Genomic DNA, 17,901 nt, shown 5'->3' with positions numbered 1-17,901 from the left:
TATTGTTATTAAAATGTTAAAATCAAATATAAAGAATACAATTTTCCAGAAACCCACTTATATCCCACAAACCTTTTGTATGACCCCCCCATAAACCTCCAGAAACCATCTAAAAGTTGCTACCTAAGTTTAAAAATGACAAAAGAACATTACTGAATTTATTAAGAATTATTGTTTATTTTAATTAAATATTTATATTTATTTAGTTTTTTTCCCTGATCACACATTTATGAGTAGTATGACCTTTAGCTCTCCATATAAAAAATTGTTGAGTGTGGCCCTTATTCTTAAAAAGGCTACATACCCATGTTCTAATTGTTTTATGTCTCTTAAAGGTCAAAACAGTACAACGTTTTATAATTTCTCTAAATAGTTTTTTTTTAATTTAGTTGTAGGGCTTATTTAAATTAGACTAACCAGCCAATCCTATCATATGGTTAGAAATTTAGGAACCAATCAAATACAGTAGAACTTTCTCTTAAGCAAATGCTCATATGATTCTACTTTTAAAGGTATAGTCTTCATATATTCTTCATATTTCCCTGGTCCATAATCAACTGCTACAATAAACAGATGCCAAAAGTAGCCTAATCAACAGTGAACTACCTACAAAATCTGAAGAAGACCATTATGGTCTCTCACAGAGCTTGGACCAGCTCTTCTATTAATGAGTGAGATGCTGAGACTCAGGGAAAGACTGAAAAGTACATATTGTTTGTCACTGTGTACATTCCTTAAGACTATTGCTTCCAGGTGCAATGCAATACTGCATGTTACTCATTGCCACAAGTGAAGTTAGAATTCAACATCTACATATAGGATGACTAGGTTCATTCATCTTTCATTTAGAGAGCAAAAAATATATTTAGGTTGTTTTACATGCAAGCAATATTATTATGCCAAGTAATATTTCTTGTGTAAGGAAAATGATTTAAAAAAAAAGGAATCTGTATTTAGACTGAAAGTACAGATCAGGTAAATTTGCACTTCAAGCCTCCCATGTAGTTTGAGACTGTGTTTGACTTAGCATGATTGCCAAACCCTGCCATTATGGCTTCTTCAAACCCCATAGTTAAAACCAACTAAACACAATATCTGAACCCAAGAGATTCTAACTGCTAGAAAGTGTTATTCATTGTGGTCTCCATATCACCTTTGTGGAAAATGTGGAAGACCATTGTTATTGCATAACTGTTGCTTTTTCAATAGTATATCCTGGGTAGCAAAAACATATTAACTTAGGAGTAAGCTGTCCTGAACTCATCAAACTTGTTCTTAGGAAAGAGTCCAAAGGATGCAACAATGGAATCGTATATGTACCCAAAAATAAACTCCATTAAGTTCAATGGACAGTGCATAATACATGAATTCAGTTTCTTGAATTTTCTGTTAAGAATTGAATTACAGTAATCCTCTGCTAGGATTATGGTAAATCAGTTGCCCTGACTTGGTGCCCGCAGATGTCTTGGGACTGCAACTGGCCAACATGGAGAAGGTTATCTTAAGTATTGACCTAGAATAAAGGAATAATATAGAATTCTTTATTGGCAAAGTGTGATCGGACACACAAGGAATTTGTCTCTGGTGCACAAACTCTCAGTGTACATACAAGTAACAAATGATAAATCATGATCATAATCATAAATACAATCATCATAAATCATAAAGATACAACAGTCAGTGATATACATTCTTGTCCAGCAGGATAACAACCCAGCATAGCTTACCTGATAAAACAAAGTTTTGATTCTTCATCTAATGCAGGCATGTCAAACTTGTGACGTCGCGTGACGCATCAGAGCTTTTTCGCCATTGCCGGCAATGGGGTGGGCGTGGCTCCAGTATGATGAAACCGGCCCATGGGCCGGCAGTTTGACACCCCTGATCTAGTGTTTATGTTTTACCATGTCCATCTACCTTCTCCTAGCATTCACTAAAAAGATGAGGAAAAAAACATATTATTAACAAAAGGTTGTGAGTGGAGAGTAACCTCCTTTGAAAGAAAATCAGGGGATACTTTATTATGTTAAAAACATGAAGATTAGAGTGCTGCAAATAATGTTACAGTGTATATCCTGCCTACAGGGCTACCCAGTTTTATCAGATGCTTAAAACATGGCTGACTGGGGAATTCTGGGAGTTGAAGCCCACATGTCTTAAAGATGAGAAACAATAAGCTAAAATGCAGTTAACTAGTTTTTGGCTTGCTGTGTCCCTGGGACCTTATCCAGCATATCATTATCAGAAATAGGTAAGCAATTTCATGGGAGATCCAGAGCAATAGGGAAATGGAAGTTTGCTAATTATGCCTTCACTCAGTTCCTCTGCCTTTTACAGCACAATAGCAAGCAGAAATCCAACAACTGCAATTTCCTCCTCTATCTCCAAAGGTGTAACAATATACCTGTGGAATAATTTCAGAGTGATATGCAGCTGTAACAAAGAAATGGGTGGGCAAAATATAAATTGGGATCTGCTGGTAGATCTTTTTGAAAAAATTCTAATCCATTAACTAGGATTTCTGATCTTGAGCTACATACCAATAGCAGAATCCCTCCACCTTCCCCAGAAAAGAAGAAAGATAAAATCTAAGGGCTTAGGATCTTTTTCTGTGACTTAGTTTTGTTACTAAAATAAACATATTTCTAAGCCAAGCATTTGCTCTACAGGCCAGTTGGGTTCAAACATCGTTTGTGATTTGTAAATATGGATTAAGTAGTTGTTGTTTATACACTAGTTAAAGTTAACCACAGTTTTAAGGGCCAAACTTCTTCCTTAACTCTAAGCATATATATCCTTTGTTGAGGATCTTAAAGAGTTTTAGTTAACAATCCTCAAAGCTATATTATTCATTGATTAAACCATATGGCTAGGTCCTCACCAACTACTAGAGAGAAATTAGCAAATCACATTTTGGCTTGATGGATCCAGAAAACCCAGCTGCTCAGGGAATCCCAGAAGTCTGATCAGAAGCCTCTTTAAGAAAGCCTGAGGCTGATCCTAGGATTATTCTCTTGGAGAACCTTAGCATGGAATGAGAGTTCTTCCTTTGAAGATGACATTCTCTTCACTGATTTGTTTATCAAGGACCCCTGGGGGGACAATAGGTTGTGCCCAAGACTGCTGATTCATCTGCCTGTAGTGAATGGAGAGAGGATTCTTTTGTCTTTTTGAGCTGATATATTGGGTATGTAAGGAAACTAGGACTTCTCCTTAAAGTCCTCATTGGATTAAGTTGGATTTTTACCTTGTTTCAGAGCTGTTGTGCTATTTGGCTCAGTTTAAAAATCCAATATATTTATCATAATGTACCATAATGATAACCCTGTGTCCCGGTGGAGGCTCAGCTGCTATCTAGAATAAAAACTGAACACAGCTGATGGCAAGAGAAAGGGATACATCCAAGGATTCTTCCCTTTCAGAAATTTACAGGAACATACCTGGATTTACCTCAGAGTTCGTTGCAATTTGCTGACCGTGAATGGGGAGACTGCAGCAATATCGGAATATCTGAAAATCAAGGCAAGTGACAATATTTTCAAACTTTTTTTCTTTTGAAACTTTGAAATTTACATTGGCACATCTGATGGGAAATGAAGGATTAATTATAGAGAAATGCAGCAATTGGATTCTGTTTCTAAACCTAAAAGGGGTATGTGTGGAGTAAAGATTTCTGATCTGAAGTTATTTGCAAAAATGTTTTATCTTTCTTAAACTACCATAGGTATGAAAGTGCAGAACTTTGCAATCTGATGCTTTGTGTGTATTCTGTTTATGTAATGATATTTAAGTTTCAATATTATAAGCACATCATTTGATATCTGGTTGAATACAAGTTTGAAATTTCAGAAATTCAAAAAATCAACTTAAAATCACCTATAACTGTCAGATTCTAAGCACATGATATTGAAATAACATGCTCAAGGAGAAAATCTATATAGTTACTTAGAGTAGAGTTCTTCTCTGAGACAGATGGTCAGTTGAAAAATGTGAAAAATAAATAAGTAAAATGAAGATACATAATTGGTCACTGCAAATGAAGAAATAATAAAAGAAACACTGCAGAGTTTTGTGTGGATGAATTGGCTTTTGCCTAAGTTCAGTTCAGAGCTTCCCAAATTTGATAATTTGCTAAAAGAAGTTGTAGCAGCTGAAGTAAGCTGTAAATGCACTTAAAACCTCTTATGCAAAGTTTAACAAAAGAGTTAATCTTCAAACCCTCTGTCCTGAAGCAGGTGATGGGATTAACACACAATACTGAATTTGAAGCTAATTGAATTTAAGTGAGTCTGTGTAGAGCAGGGGTTCTCAACCTTGGCAACTTTAAGACTTGTGGACTTCAACTCCCAGAATTCCTCAGCCAGAGCTGGCTGAGGAATTCTGGGAGTTGAAGTCTACAAGTCTTAAAGTTGCCAAGGTTGAGAACCCCTGGTGTAGAGCAACATATTGAAACATTTTTAAATTACCATTGGGGGAAAAGACATAGTGTTTGGATGATTCTTATGGAAGTTCATGTTGGAATTCTCAGATTGTGTAAGGACAAGTTCCAAATTATGTCATTTGTAACACCTTGCTCACTTTATTATCTTAACCCCATAGCAGCAACTATTTTGAGCCTTACAACTGTGGGACTGAAGCTCCTAAAATTCCCACTTAGCCATGGACTTCAGTACCTTCGGTAGAACTGAGATTTAGTTTTTTGAATTTCACTAACACTAGTCTATATACCGGTTATCTCAGCATCATTATTTCAATCAGCGGGCGAAATAGACAAACAAATTAAACAACAAATGTCCACAAATATATCCATCCTCAACTTAATGTCCTGAACTACTACTCCCATTATCCAGCTGGGTATGTGTACATTTTAGCCCAACAGTTCTTCAGATCACCAGATTGTTAGGCATGCAGACATCAGTTCTTGGTCATCATGTAATTCATTTAACTTTGGCTGTCATATAATTTCATTTGGGAAAGAACTGAAGCAGGGATGGGCTTGAACCCATGTCAGAAATTGGTGCAATCCCTTGTTCTCTTAGACAAGGAGTCTCATATACTTTTTTATCTCTCCCCAGCCACAAGATGTGGGGAAGGGAGAGATGGCCCTTATCTGAGGTCTGAATTAATCCCTTGAATTTGAATAAGGGATATCCAGCGTTTGAGTAGCTTTCTTGTTTTAACAAAGATGTGACTCAACATCATTCAGTCTTCTCTGGCCTGCCATTCAGAATTGTTAGTTTACATTTTCCAGAATCTTCACCAAAGGTTTAGAGCAGTGGTTCTCAACTGTGGGTCACGACCCCATTTGGGGTCGAACGACCATTTCACGGGGGTCGCCAAACAATGCAGTCTGCCATTTCCCCCCCCCTTTTCCTTAGCTGTGCTATCTCTTTTATTCTATTGGCTTTTGAAAGCCAATAGAATAGACTCTCTCAAAAGCCAATAGGAATTGTCCAGACTGTCTCTGCCCTGCTGAGCCTGCCAAAAGTCCCATTCTACAAACGGTGCTGCACCAGTTGAGTAGTTCTCGACTTACGACCAGTTGGGGGTCGCGGCATTAAAAAGGTTGAGAACCACTGGTTTAGAGTCTCTAGACTGCTATCTAAGGATCTGGAGAATGCTCTGGTTGTTAATCTCTGAAGGTATCATGAAATACCATAAAGTGCTATGTGCAGGATCTAGGTACAGCAGCTACTACTAATATTTAACATTAGTGAAATCATAGTTGTTTCTTATTTGCCCTTGTATTAGCTAGTGTTAATTAGAAAGGTAATCAAGTACAGTTCCCCAGCATCATTAACCACAAAGAAGCCGATCAGCTGCATTTGAGGAAATAAGTGGGAGGGGGTAAAGAAGAAATCCTTATATACCCTAGAAATGATCCTTCAAATGTGTCATTGAATTGTATTTTTAAAGTGGTAGAAAGAGGGATTATGAAATATACCAGGGACATATTAACTGAGTTTAATTTAACTCAAATTGAAATTTGTTTTTTATTTCACCCATTATGTTATGTCTGCACCCTTTGTTTGAAGTGTACCTTTTGACAGGCATCTGAGGTTCAGGAACCGCCCTGGACAGAGAAAGGTTGATTAAATGTCAATTTCCTTCACTTTCTGCTGTCACTTGTTTCTAATTTATTTTGATTGTAGCTGCTAATGTAATCTTTCTTATTTTTGTCTATTAATTTCCTTTGAAAATGTGTGGGTGTCCTATATGTAGAATAAGGAATTACTGTAAAATTTGAATCCCTTTTGTCTCAATCCTTTAATTCCCTCCTTTTAACACTTCCTCTTATATCTATAGCTCAGAGTCACTTATTAACTGGTTACCCTGCTATCTTGTCACCCAATACTCTGTTAGTTACAAGAAGTCAGAAAGCAAACAGGAGATTTTTAGAGGCTGACTTATCTATCAACTTGATTGGAGACAAAAAAGCAAATGAGCAAACATGGCAATGGTGGCGAAACCAGATCAATACTCCCATAAGTCTGTTCTCTAACTAGCAGCTAGGGCAGGGCTTATAAAATGCTCATTTTTCTATTTCCAGATATTTCATTTGAATTATCAAAATTCACATGAAAGTAGATATATTGAGGAAATATTATCCATTCTGCTACCTTCTAAATTAAAGAACTTTCTCAAGTTAGAGAAATTAGTAGCAACTAATTTCAGAGTTAGATGCTTTTAGATAGTCATCCCTTCCGAACTTAAATTCTAACATCAGAATTATGACTCTCCACCCCACACAAATGAAATGTTTAGTTCCTTTTTCGAATCAAAATAAGAAAATAAACCCTTTATGATATAGATTAGCTGATCTTTCTTTTTTAGTGCCTGGAGATTAAGAGATGATAAAATAATTAGGCTAAGAAGCCTTGGAGTGAATTGTCCAAACTTATTGATGGGTAGCAGTAGAATTTACTGGAACAGTGTCTTAAAGAAAACAAAAATATGCAAAAAGGAAAGGAGATTTCATTTCTTCTGGCCTTTCTGGGGTCAAGCTGCAGCTTTATACTCCACTCTCCTTTGCCTAATAACTTTCAGATATAAAAGGCATCAGACTGAAGAAAGTCGCTACACACATTTATGCAGAAGGGAGTCCCATTAATATGAATAAAAGTTCTGAATAGACATGAAAAAAGCACTGTAGAATACATGGCAGGTAAATGTGGTCAAGAGCCTGAATAAGAGTTTTGTGTGTGCCATCAATGCATGTCTCTGTGGGTAAATAACTATAACATTTCCTAGGGAAACCTATTTATTCTAGCTTATAATGGTGGGAGTTATTATTCTAAATTGGGTATAGTTAACATCTCCCATGTTAGGTGGAAAAGGAACTAAATAGTGGGAAAATCAGTTCTTGTTAAGCAGTTTTTCTACTTTTTAGATATTCCAAACAATGTCCACCTCCTCATTTTCAGCACAGTTCATTAGGAAAAGCATCATTTTCATCCTTTCCCCATATGTGGGAAGTCAGATACCCCTTTGTGATATTTCTTTTAACATAAAAGGGCAATGAATATTTGTATAAAAATTCATTTTTAATGTTGGCATCCTCTCCAACACTTGGAAGTTTAAGATCAATACTCCGAGGAAGAGTTGTAGCTTTGCAAAGCATTTCTATAGCCCAACAAATTTTCTTTTGTAGAGGATGGATCTGTAGGCATTCTTCTCTGTTTTGTAAAGTTCCTGGAGTTGGATCATTAGCAACTGAATAAGAGTGTTAGGCTGTTGAATGTGTTATAATTAGCTTTAACAATCTTGCAGTAAGTATGATGTGTGTATGTTGTTGTCATGAAATCTGAGATGTCCTGAGGAGTATACATATAGTAGCAAATTGCCCTTGAAACAAATCCATCCTGGATTGAAGGTCCACCTCACTGAGAATTTTCTCTCCTCTTCAATTTGCAAGGTACTATTTGTCAGCTATCCCAACTAGCTGCCTTGCAAGTCTTAACATTTGCAACTAGCATTGAAGGGACCAAAAGCAGAGTTAGGATACTCTTACATTTTCTTGGTGCCATTCTAGAATATTGTTACACTGCTGATTTAAGGCATGTATTAAATAGTTTTATTTAATGCTGTTTTTGCCACAGCAGATATACACCATTCATCCTAGTCTTTTTTTCTTCCTCTATTTTTCTGGAGAACTCATGAATAAACAAAAATATTAGTATAGATTTTCATTGGAGAATAATGTCTCTCTTAAGATAATGCTAGTTAAAAAAAATCATGACTTGGTTATCTGTCAAGACATGTACCTCACATAGTTTTGGCTTAATGTGTTCTGTAAACTAAGCCACTATGATTTGTAAGCTATAGTTTATGGCAAAACACATACAGTCTGAAGCATTAGCCCAGTCTAAATCTTGGGGATATTATACCCATTTCATGTTGATTTTCTATAGCTGCTTTAAATGTTCAATGATTGACCATCTAGCTTAATAATGATGGTTATAAACTCTTCAGGTAGTCCTCAACTTATGACCACAATTCAGCTCAAAATTTATGTTGCTAAACAAGACAGTTGTTAAGTGGGTTTTGTCTCATTTTACAACTTTTCTTGCCACAGTTGTTACATTAGTAACATGGTGGTTAAGTGAATCTGCCTTCCCCATTTACTTTGCTTGTCAAAAGGTCACAAAAGATAAATCACATGACCCTGGGATCCTGCAACCGTTATAAACAGAACCAGCTGTCAAGCATCTGAAGTTTGATCACGTGACCATGGGTATACTGCAACGGTTATAAGTGTGAAAAACGGTCATAAGTCATTTTTAGTGCCATTGTAATTTTGAATGGTCATTAAACAAACTGTTATAAGTGGAGGACTATCTATATAGCATCTATATAGCATTTTGGGTTGTGTCTCCCAAAACAAAACTGGATTTTCTTGGTTGTTTTTCTTTGAAAACATTTTGCTTCTCATCCAAGAAGCTTCTTCAGCCAGATGAGAAGCTTCTTGGGTGAGAAGTGAAAGATTTTCAAAGAACCCCCCCCCCCAAGAAAGTCCAATTGCAGGAGGAAACACTTTGGGGACAACCATCTCCATAGATATTTGGGCTGGGCCTGTTTTCTCAACTTCCCTTCTGATTGTAATTTCCCATTTTCTGATCTTGGGATGAGTACCTGAATTCAGCTCTAGGGATCCAAGTGTTTAATTCCAGATAACAGTCCCCATCAGTTTGCCATTTGAATAAGGTAATGTCTAGATATAGATGGGCAGATTTCATATTTATTTTTGTTTTAAGGTCTTTCAGCATGAACCAGGTTCAGATTATCTACCCTCACAGTAAAAAAAAAAAAAAAAAAGAGTCCCTGTGGATTTTATCTGCTAGTCCTAGTTGACTATAAGGCCCTGTGGTCACCTCTGTTTCAAGGCCATTGAACCAGCAAGACATCACTGAATGCTGTCACCTTCCCACCGAAGTGATATTTTTTTATCTACTCACATTTGCATGCTTTCAAACTGCTAGATTGGTAGAAGTTGGGACAAGGATGGGATCTCACCACATTGCATGGCACTTGGGTCTCAAACCTGGGCTGCTTGCTTTCCAGCTGAGAAGCCCAGCATCTTATCTGCTTTGCCATCATGCCACCATCCTCACAGTTCAAGACACTTTGTATTCATCTTTATTGGTAGTGAATCCTTCAAGTGACCTGACTTTATTCTGAGTATAATAAAGCAAGACTCTGCAGTGTTAATATGTCTATAGTCTCTGCAATTCAGTTCTAGATGCTCAAAGAAAGCTAAAATCTGCATGTAAAAACAGTCCTGCCATAAATCTACCAATTTAATACATTACAAATGTAATGGATTGTTCAGTAACAAAGGGAACAACAATTAATTGTTGTATGTATTTTTAATTAGATTTTTTTTAAAGCCCAATTTTATTTCTTTATAAGTAACTCAAGGTGGTTAACATACAAGATACTCCTTCCTCTTTTTCCCCACAGTAACAACCCTGTGAGGTGGGTTGGGCTGAGAGGCAGTGACCTAAAGTCATCTAGCCTAAGGCAGCACTACAACTCACAGTGTCCTGGTTACTAGGCCAGCACCTATTTTTAGCTAGAAATAAGAACTATAATGACAAGGAGGAAAGATAGAAAAGTGTGTTGACAGTGTCAGGGCTGGAATTTCTAGCCTACCATCCACCCTGGATTGAATTTGTTAAATTAACTTAAACTAGTTAAATTCAAATTAATTTGTGCAATCACTCTCCCCCCCCTCTCTATTTTCTGTACCAGCTGCTTCAGTTACAAGAGATATGCAACTTGGTTCAGTGAAAGGAAGCTTGGATAGGACTGTGGCCCCTTTCAGCACAATGCGGCTTCTTCCAAGGAAACCTGCACAGGATCAAGAGTACCATCACAGCTATGTTTCTAATTAGTAGTCTTCAGCTGAAAGCTCTTGAGTCTGTTTAGGTCATTTGTTGCTGAAAAGATGAAGTGCCTGAAACCTATTTCACCTTCACATCTATTTCATTCAGCTCTGGTTTTCCTACTAAAATGATGGAAAGAGCATAGGAAGGTGTGTGTGTCTGTGTATGTCCCCTTAACTAGATCTCTTCTCTTTCAAGTCTTTTCTATACTTGAGCTAATTATGTACCATCCTCCCTCTAGTTTTGCCTAGATTTATCAGCTTGCACAATGAAGTTAATTAATTCAGTTCACACACCCCAGGAGGATGAAGGCAGAATCTAATCCATTTCCCAGACTAGCCAATGTCTTTTCCTCCAAATAATTACAAGTCAGGAGGAGCCAAGATTTAAGAATTGTATTTTCAACTGCTGTTTTCCCTCCCCCAAAAGTGATTGGTTGGCTTGACTCTCCTTAGGACTTCAACCTGCAAGTAAATGTTATTGTGATTATACATAGACACACAGACACAGTAAAGAGGCCCTTGAGTTGTGTTGGATTCCTTATGACTATACAAATATATGTACTTTTCTTGGCAACAGTACAAATGGTTTGTAGTGGCTCTCTGGAATGTTTCTTTGACTTCCCAGTCTAGCCCAGAAGGATGGCATTTTCCCAGGGTCTCCCAACCGGTTCAACCCCCGCTCATATGTGCCCATGCCAAAGGAGAGGCAAGGCTGGACAATATGATTCCATATAGTCTTAAGTTTATTTCATTGCAGTATTTAAGAATTAATCCTAATGTTGAGATTTATGAAAATTATGTGACATTAATATCCAAATCTTGTTTTCCTCCTTTAAATTGGTTATTTTTTATATTAAAATTAGACATGATTTAGGCAATTTTTTGTTTAGTGTTATTTAATGTTTTTATGTGTTAAAAGCTTTCTTTGTTTTCAGGGGGAGGGTAATTGTCTTTTTTCTTTATTTTTCATTTTTCCTCCATAGGTAATTTAGCATACAGGTTTTCTTCTTTAAAAGAATTCCTTTCCTTTTCCCCACTGTATAGTATTTTATATAATTGGTTAGGGTTGTATTTCAAAGAATATAGTCTTTTATACTTATAATACTATTTACTTTCTAATATTATGAAGAAGTAACTAAGATTTTAAAGAAAATGTTAATTGTATGTGTATATACATATAGACACGAACACACACACACACACACATATCCATACATGCACATATTTATAAATATACTCATTCCAATATGGAGATAGAGAAGAGTTAGAACCAAGAAACAAAAAAAAAAATAGGTCTTTCCCTTCTAAGGTGCAGTGGGCAAGCATGGCAACATGTTGGCTCAGGAATTCTGGGATTTGAAGTCCACAGGTTGTAAAGTTGCCATAGCGGTCCACCCTTGTTCTATGGGATAGATAATACATTCTTTCAGATTGTAGATGACCAGGGAGGGGTCAAATGTGTCATCAGTCTCAAGTCCCTTCATGCTCACAAAGGATCTAAGTCCAATCCATCCTGAATTTCATTGACTCTTATCTTCCCCTAATTTGCTTTGACTATTAGTAGTTAGATTCTTGTAGAGCAGTGGTTCTCAACCTGTGGGTCGGGACCCCATTTGGGGTCGAATGACCATTTCACGGGGGTCGCCAAACCACGCTGTCTGCCATTTTTTTCCCTTTTCCCTAGCTGTCCTACTCCCTCTTATTGGTGGCCACACCCACTTGGGGGTCACCACAATATGGGGAACTGTATTATGGGGTCACGGCATTAGAAAGGTTGAGAACCACTGTTGTAGAGGACATTAGCATACAATACACCTACATTCATTTGATCTGTCTGGACCTCTGATTTCCTGTGCTTGACACAGTTGTTTGAATTATGCTGCTATCTTAGCCTGCATTTTTCAAAGCTAAATACCGTCAATGTAGGGTTTGGTCTCTAGATAATCTTTGTCAACCTTTTCTGAATCCTTAAAATATAGTGCTCAGAACTGAACACAGAATTCAGGGAGGAGCCTGACTAAAGCAGAAGAATGTGGAACATGGTATCCTGGGATTTCAAATACGTATAGTTGTTTGCTTTACAATTTCACTTGCTTTATTTGCAGCCCCATCACACTGCGGACTCATATTAACTTTGTAGTTAATGCTCTCCAAGGTTATTTTCACAATCGATGTGCATGTGATTTCTGTTTCTTACGTAATAATCTTTACTCTGTGAAAACTTGTTATCTTAGCCCATTTCTCCGCTTGTCAAGAAATTTATTTCTGTCTTCTAGGTTATTAGTTATCCCATTGAGTTTTGTATAATCTACAGTTGTGATAAACATTCCCTCTACCTCTTTGTAAGGCCACACCTGGAATACTGTATCTAGTTTTGGTCACATTACAAAAAGGATGTTGAGACTTTGGAAACAGCTGAGGGCTGTTGGCCACTGGGCTGCATGAGTGGCTGGCCAGTACACACATGTATGCGCGCTTGCACACCACCATTCACGCTAGCCTTGTGTCATTGCATGGGCATTAGTAATACTGTGAGTGTTGGGTGGGTGCTAGCATTGCCACGAGCACCCCCCACACTCATGCTAGCGTCACAGCATCATGCAGGCTCTGTCATCGCTGCAAGCTTAACATCCCCACTTGCACTAGCATCGCGGCATTGCACGGGCACTAGTGTCACCCAAGCATCACATGGGCACTAGCATCACCCAAGCATCACATGGCGCACATGGCCCCATTCACGCATGTGTGTGCTTGCACGCCTACAGGCGCCTCCACTCCCTGGCCCAGACTGCCAACCCAGAAAGGTTGGGGACCACTGGTCTAAAAATAAGCAGGATTGGGGGGATATGATAGCACTATTCCTGTATTTGAGGAGCTGGCACAAAGAAGAGGGGGTCAACTTATTTTCCAAAGCACCAGAAAGCAAGACAAGAAACAATGGATGGAAAGTAATCAAGGACAGAAGCAACCTGGAATTAAGGAGAAACTTCTCACAGTGAGGACAATGAACCAGTGGAACAGCTTACTTTCAGACGTTGTAGGGGCTTCATCACTGGAGGTTTTTAAAAAGAAACTGGACAGTCACTTGTCTGAAATGGTATAGGGTCTCCTGCTTGAGCAGGGGGTTGGACTAGAAGACCTCTGAATCCCTTCCAGCTCTATTCTATTCTGAGCGTTCTGAATTCTTCATCTAAGTGAAACTACTAACAATTAGAAAACAGGACTGAGCCTTGTGGCATTCCATTTAGACTGATGAAATACCATGAATGGATATTATTTGAATACCTCCTTCTCTCTCATCCATGCGCACGCGCTCACACACACACACACACACTCACACACATGGGGGGGGGAGAACACTATAAAACAATTTACAATTCAATTTGCTGCGATCTGAATGTTGTGTATGTCTGATATTTGTACATCTGTCCTTCAGAGCAGGAGAATCTTAAGGGCAACAACATGGACTAGAAGGTAAAAAGGTTTTATATGCATATAATACAACTGACAATTTTCCCATTGGTTTAAGAATCAACATGGAAGGGGTGCCTCTCCACCATGTAATTATATTATCAGGTGGTAATACAACCATATTCCCACCATCACTAATGTTAACAAGATACTTACTCTGGAAGGGTAGAAACAACAAATTCTTACTATTTTTTTCTCCATGTTAGCAGGTATAAGCTATTCCTTTGGTCATTGACATAGCTGACACAAACTAAAAGTTGGCAATAATGACTGTTATAAACCAATTATATTACCAGTGCCCTATGTTACTTTTTTAGTCCTATTCTTTGAATGTTGAATACAGTTTTCTCCAACCAAATATCTTTCATTTATGGTATTTGGCTAAACTTTCATAAATTTCATCATTATGGTAAGCTGACGGGAATTGTGGAATTTACAATATGGAATTTATAAGCCAACACTTGGAAGAGCACTATACTGGAAATAAATGAGTTCAGACAACTTGTTGCACTACAGTATGGTTTGTTTATTTGCTGGTGTCGGGTTCATCCATCATGGTTGTTTAAACTATGCCAACTGTGATTTCTTGAATAAATCCAGATTTGGTAAGTGTGAAAATAGCTAATATTAGAGAAGAGTACTCAAGTGGGGTTCTCAGCTATTACGTGAAACTTGAAATAGCCCAAGAACTTTGTAGAACAAATGTTGCACATACTAGCAAGTTGCATTTCTACAGACATCCTGCATGTGGGTTATAGTGAATACAAAGTAGTATCTATCAAGAAATTATTAGGTTGTTGAAGGGTGAAACTAATTCATAGTTTGATACAGTACACTCTCTGGTTAGATTCGAAGCTGTGTTGAACCATGACTTGTTTAATCATGTTTGACTAAACCATACTAGGCCATAAACTTACTGTTTATAAGTCATAATGCCATGGAAGCCAGGTTCATAGATGATTTGGTTAATATAGCATGTATGTGTGTTTTGATTTTGGGTAAATGTCTGAATTCCACAACTGTTTATCATCCAAGTTCCATGAACCACTACAATTTATTTGAACATAGTTAAATCAGAACAATGAATGAACAGCCTTTGAAGTAATCTTGTCAATAAACTTGTTAAAATCAAAAATGGCAAAAACTTGCTTCTTAATATTTTGATCATTTGTCTTGATTTTATGGGATTATGAAAGAATTTATCTAATACTACAGATGTTAAGGCAGTTTAACTAAAGCCTGTTTAAAAATGCATTTAGTTAAGTATTCTTAGAAATGTTTATGAGGAAAACAAGCTCCTTTAAAATATGTTTTAGAAGTATCCATGCTTAGTACTGAAATTAAGCAACTTTGTTTTTCAAATTATATTCTAAAATCTTACTGTAGTTTTTTATAGAATTGAGTGAAGAGTTTAGTTGTAGATAAAGTTGCTTTTTTTTCATGGATAAAGGGAACATGCCTGCTTATTTGTTTTTCTTATAGCAGGAATTTCCATATTAGACATATGTCTACAGGCTTTAAATTAGAAGAAGAATAACTGCAATATGTAATCCTCTACATATTTCAATCAACATCCTGTTCTCTGCTCTTAAGGATATTTTGGAAATATTTACACAACATTCTAAGTCAAAACCAAAAACTCACTTTATAATTCTATATGATGTGTTAACTCATCTGATCATGAATTATTAAGTAAGTTGTGTTTAAACAAATAATAGGTCAGTATTTTATATGAATCCAAGCCCTTTATGGATAGTGTCTGTTACATCTTTGGTTCTTCAGGGATTGAACAAAGTAGAGCTTTGAAACAACAAACATGTTTATTAACTCAGAACAGAAGCAGCCCTAAAGGCTGCTGCACAGCTATTTATACAGTTAGCCTCTAGGTGGCAACCAAAGTAACAGTTTCCTGCCCCAAACCTCATTAGCAGCTTGGAGACAGCCAGTCTGGCTTTCAGTAACAGCAACTGTTAAACAATACAGCAATGTAGGTCAGACATTAAGCAAGTGATTTAAAACAGTTGTGGCCAATACACTACAGTGTCCATCTGCGCTTTTAAAGAGCTATTCCTCCTCTAATCTCCCAGCCACAAGTAGAATACATATGGGCCGGTGGCTGCATTCATATGGTCTGTATAAATAATACAGACATCATAAATTTGAAGCCTGACTTCAAGGTAAATCTCAGGTTCTCGAAAGGAAATTGAGATAAAATTTAAGAACTTATACAGGGGTCTAATCTGCAACTTATAAATACCATCCTTAATTCTATTTTTACATAAATTCAGTTTTATGCATATATTTCATAAGTATCTCTAAATTTTTAAAGGCATGAATGCAAAGTGTGCATTGATGAATATCCATCTTATGCAAAAAAAATCAAGGCTTTTCAGAACAACAAGTACATAAGGTCTGTAGCGCTGATCAGAAAAATTCTGCCTTTTAACCAGTTTTCATGTTAATTTGATGAAAGAGAATTTGCCTTAGTGATTTTTTTTTCCAAATTAAGAACATCAGAAATCATTTTGGGAGGAATATGATAGTCTTTTGCTTATTTAGATAAGTGGTAGCTAAGAAGTATGCTTAAATGCCTCATCTTTCATTTACACAGCAGACTTTCTAACAGCCTCACAGGTTTATCACACTTCCATTAAATCCTAAGGAAACCTATAACCAGGAAACCTATCCCATGAAGCTATTCAGTAGTAGGCAGGGGTATGGGTCTTGACCTAAAATTCTGTGAAACTTTCCGCCAGAATTTGCTACCCAAAATTTGGTAGAGTTTCAAAAAGTCATTTGTGCCAAATTATAAACATCCACATGGCAACAGCTCCAGAGCCATTAAAAAAAATATAAAGTGTCTTTATAAAAACAGTTGTGTTGAAAACCTTTCATATTCTCTGTCTTCTGGTATTTTGCATTATGCTAATTGGTAAGGAGATGATATTGTCATAGTTCCTCACTCCTTGGAAGGCACCACATTGGAGAAAGCAGACTTTTTTTAAAAAAAAAGCTCTAGACTCCTGGACTTTATTCTTTGGAAGATACACAGGTATCTGGCTCAGGTTCCCCAGTCAAAAGCCTTCTTTGATAGTACTGTACCAGCTTACTTTTGATACTGAAAGTAATATATTGCTCTTAATGATTTTTATTTTTCCTGTTCTATTGTGTCCAATAATTGCAGACTGTTCGGATAACTTTCTCCAGTTTTCTTGACAAGGTTTTTGGGTTACCATTGCCTCCTTCCTAGGACTGAGAGAAAGTGACTGGCCCAAGGTCTCCCAGCTGGCTTAATGTCTAAGGTGGAACTAGATCTCATAGTCTCCTGGTTTCTAGTCTAGTTCTTTAGCTATTTCCTCCTAATTTCTTTATGGTTGTCTAGGTTGGCACACCCCATTATTCTTGTAATAACAAATCATACACGGGACAACCATTCACAGCATGAAGAAAGCCAATTTCCTTTCTTTGTTCAGAGTCTTTCATCTTTCAGCTTTTTTTGAATATTATGAAAGAAGTGTTCTTTCACTAATCATTGCTCAACATTTTTCAGAACTATGTCCAATTGTATAGTCATCTTTGCAGACATGGTTTCCAGTGAAGATTTAAAGCCCAGTGTGTGATGAGCTCGACTTGTTTTGCCATTTTTTTTTTTGCTGAAATTGCAATATTACTTCCAAATTATATCCACTGCAATATTTCAGTCATGGAAGCCTGGGATCAAGGAAATGTTTAGGGTAGAGAAAGGGTTATGACTTTGCTAACATATAACTGTTTGATCAGTTTATTTCTACAATAAGGTTAGGCTTGTTATTTACTACATCCCTAGACCCTTTCTAATATGCCAGGATAGAAAAAGCTCTAATAGGAGAGAATATATGTAGCTTAGGGTTGAATTGCGGAGTCCTTGGTGCTCTCTGAGTTTAGGTTCTTGATCTCTCCTTTGTGGAAACATAGTTCCCCTCCTTTGGGGGAAGGACCTGGAGGAAGATCTCACTGGAATACCATATTGTTTGAATATTTTATTAAAAGCACACAACTATATC

Source organism: Crotalus tigris, unplaced genomic scaffold (assembly GCF_016545835.1).
Source record: "Crotalus tigris isolate CLP2741 ecotype Arizona unplaced genomic scaffold, ASM1654583v1 scf7180000024281.4978605, whole genome shotgun sequence".
NCBI classification, from domain to species: Eukaryota; Metazoa; Chordata; class Lepidosauria; order Squamata; family Viperidae; genus Crotalus; species Crotalus tigris.
This window is presented reverse-complemented; position numbering follows the sequence as displayed.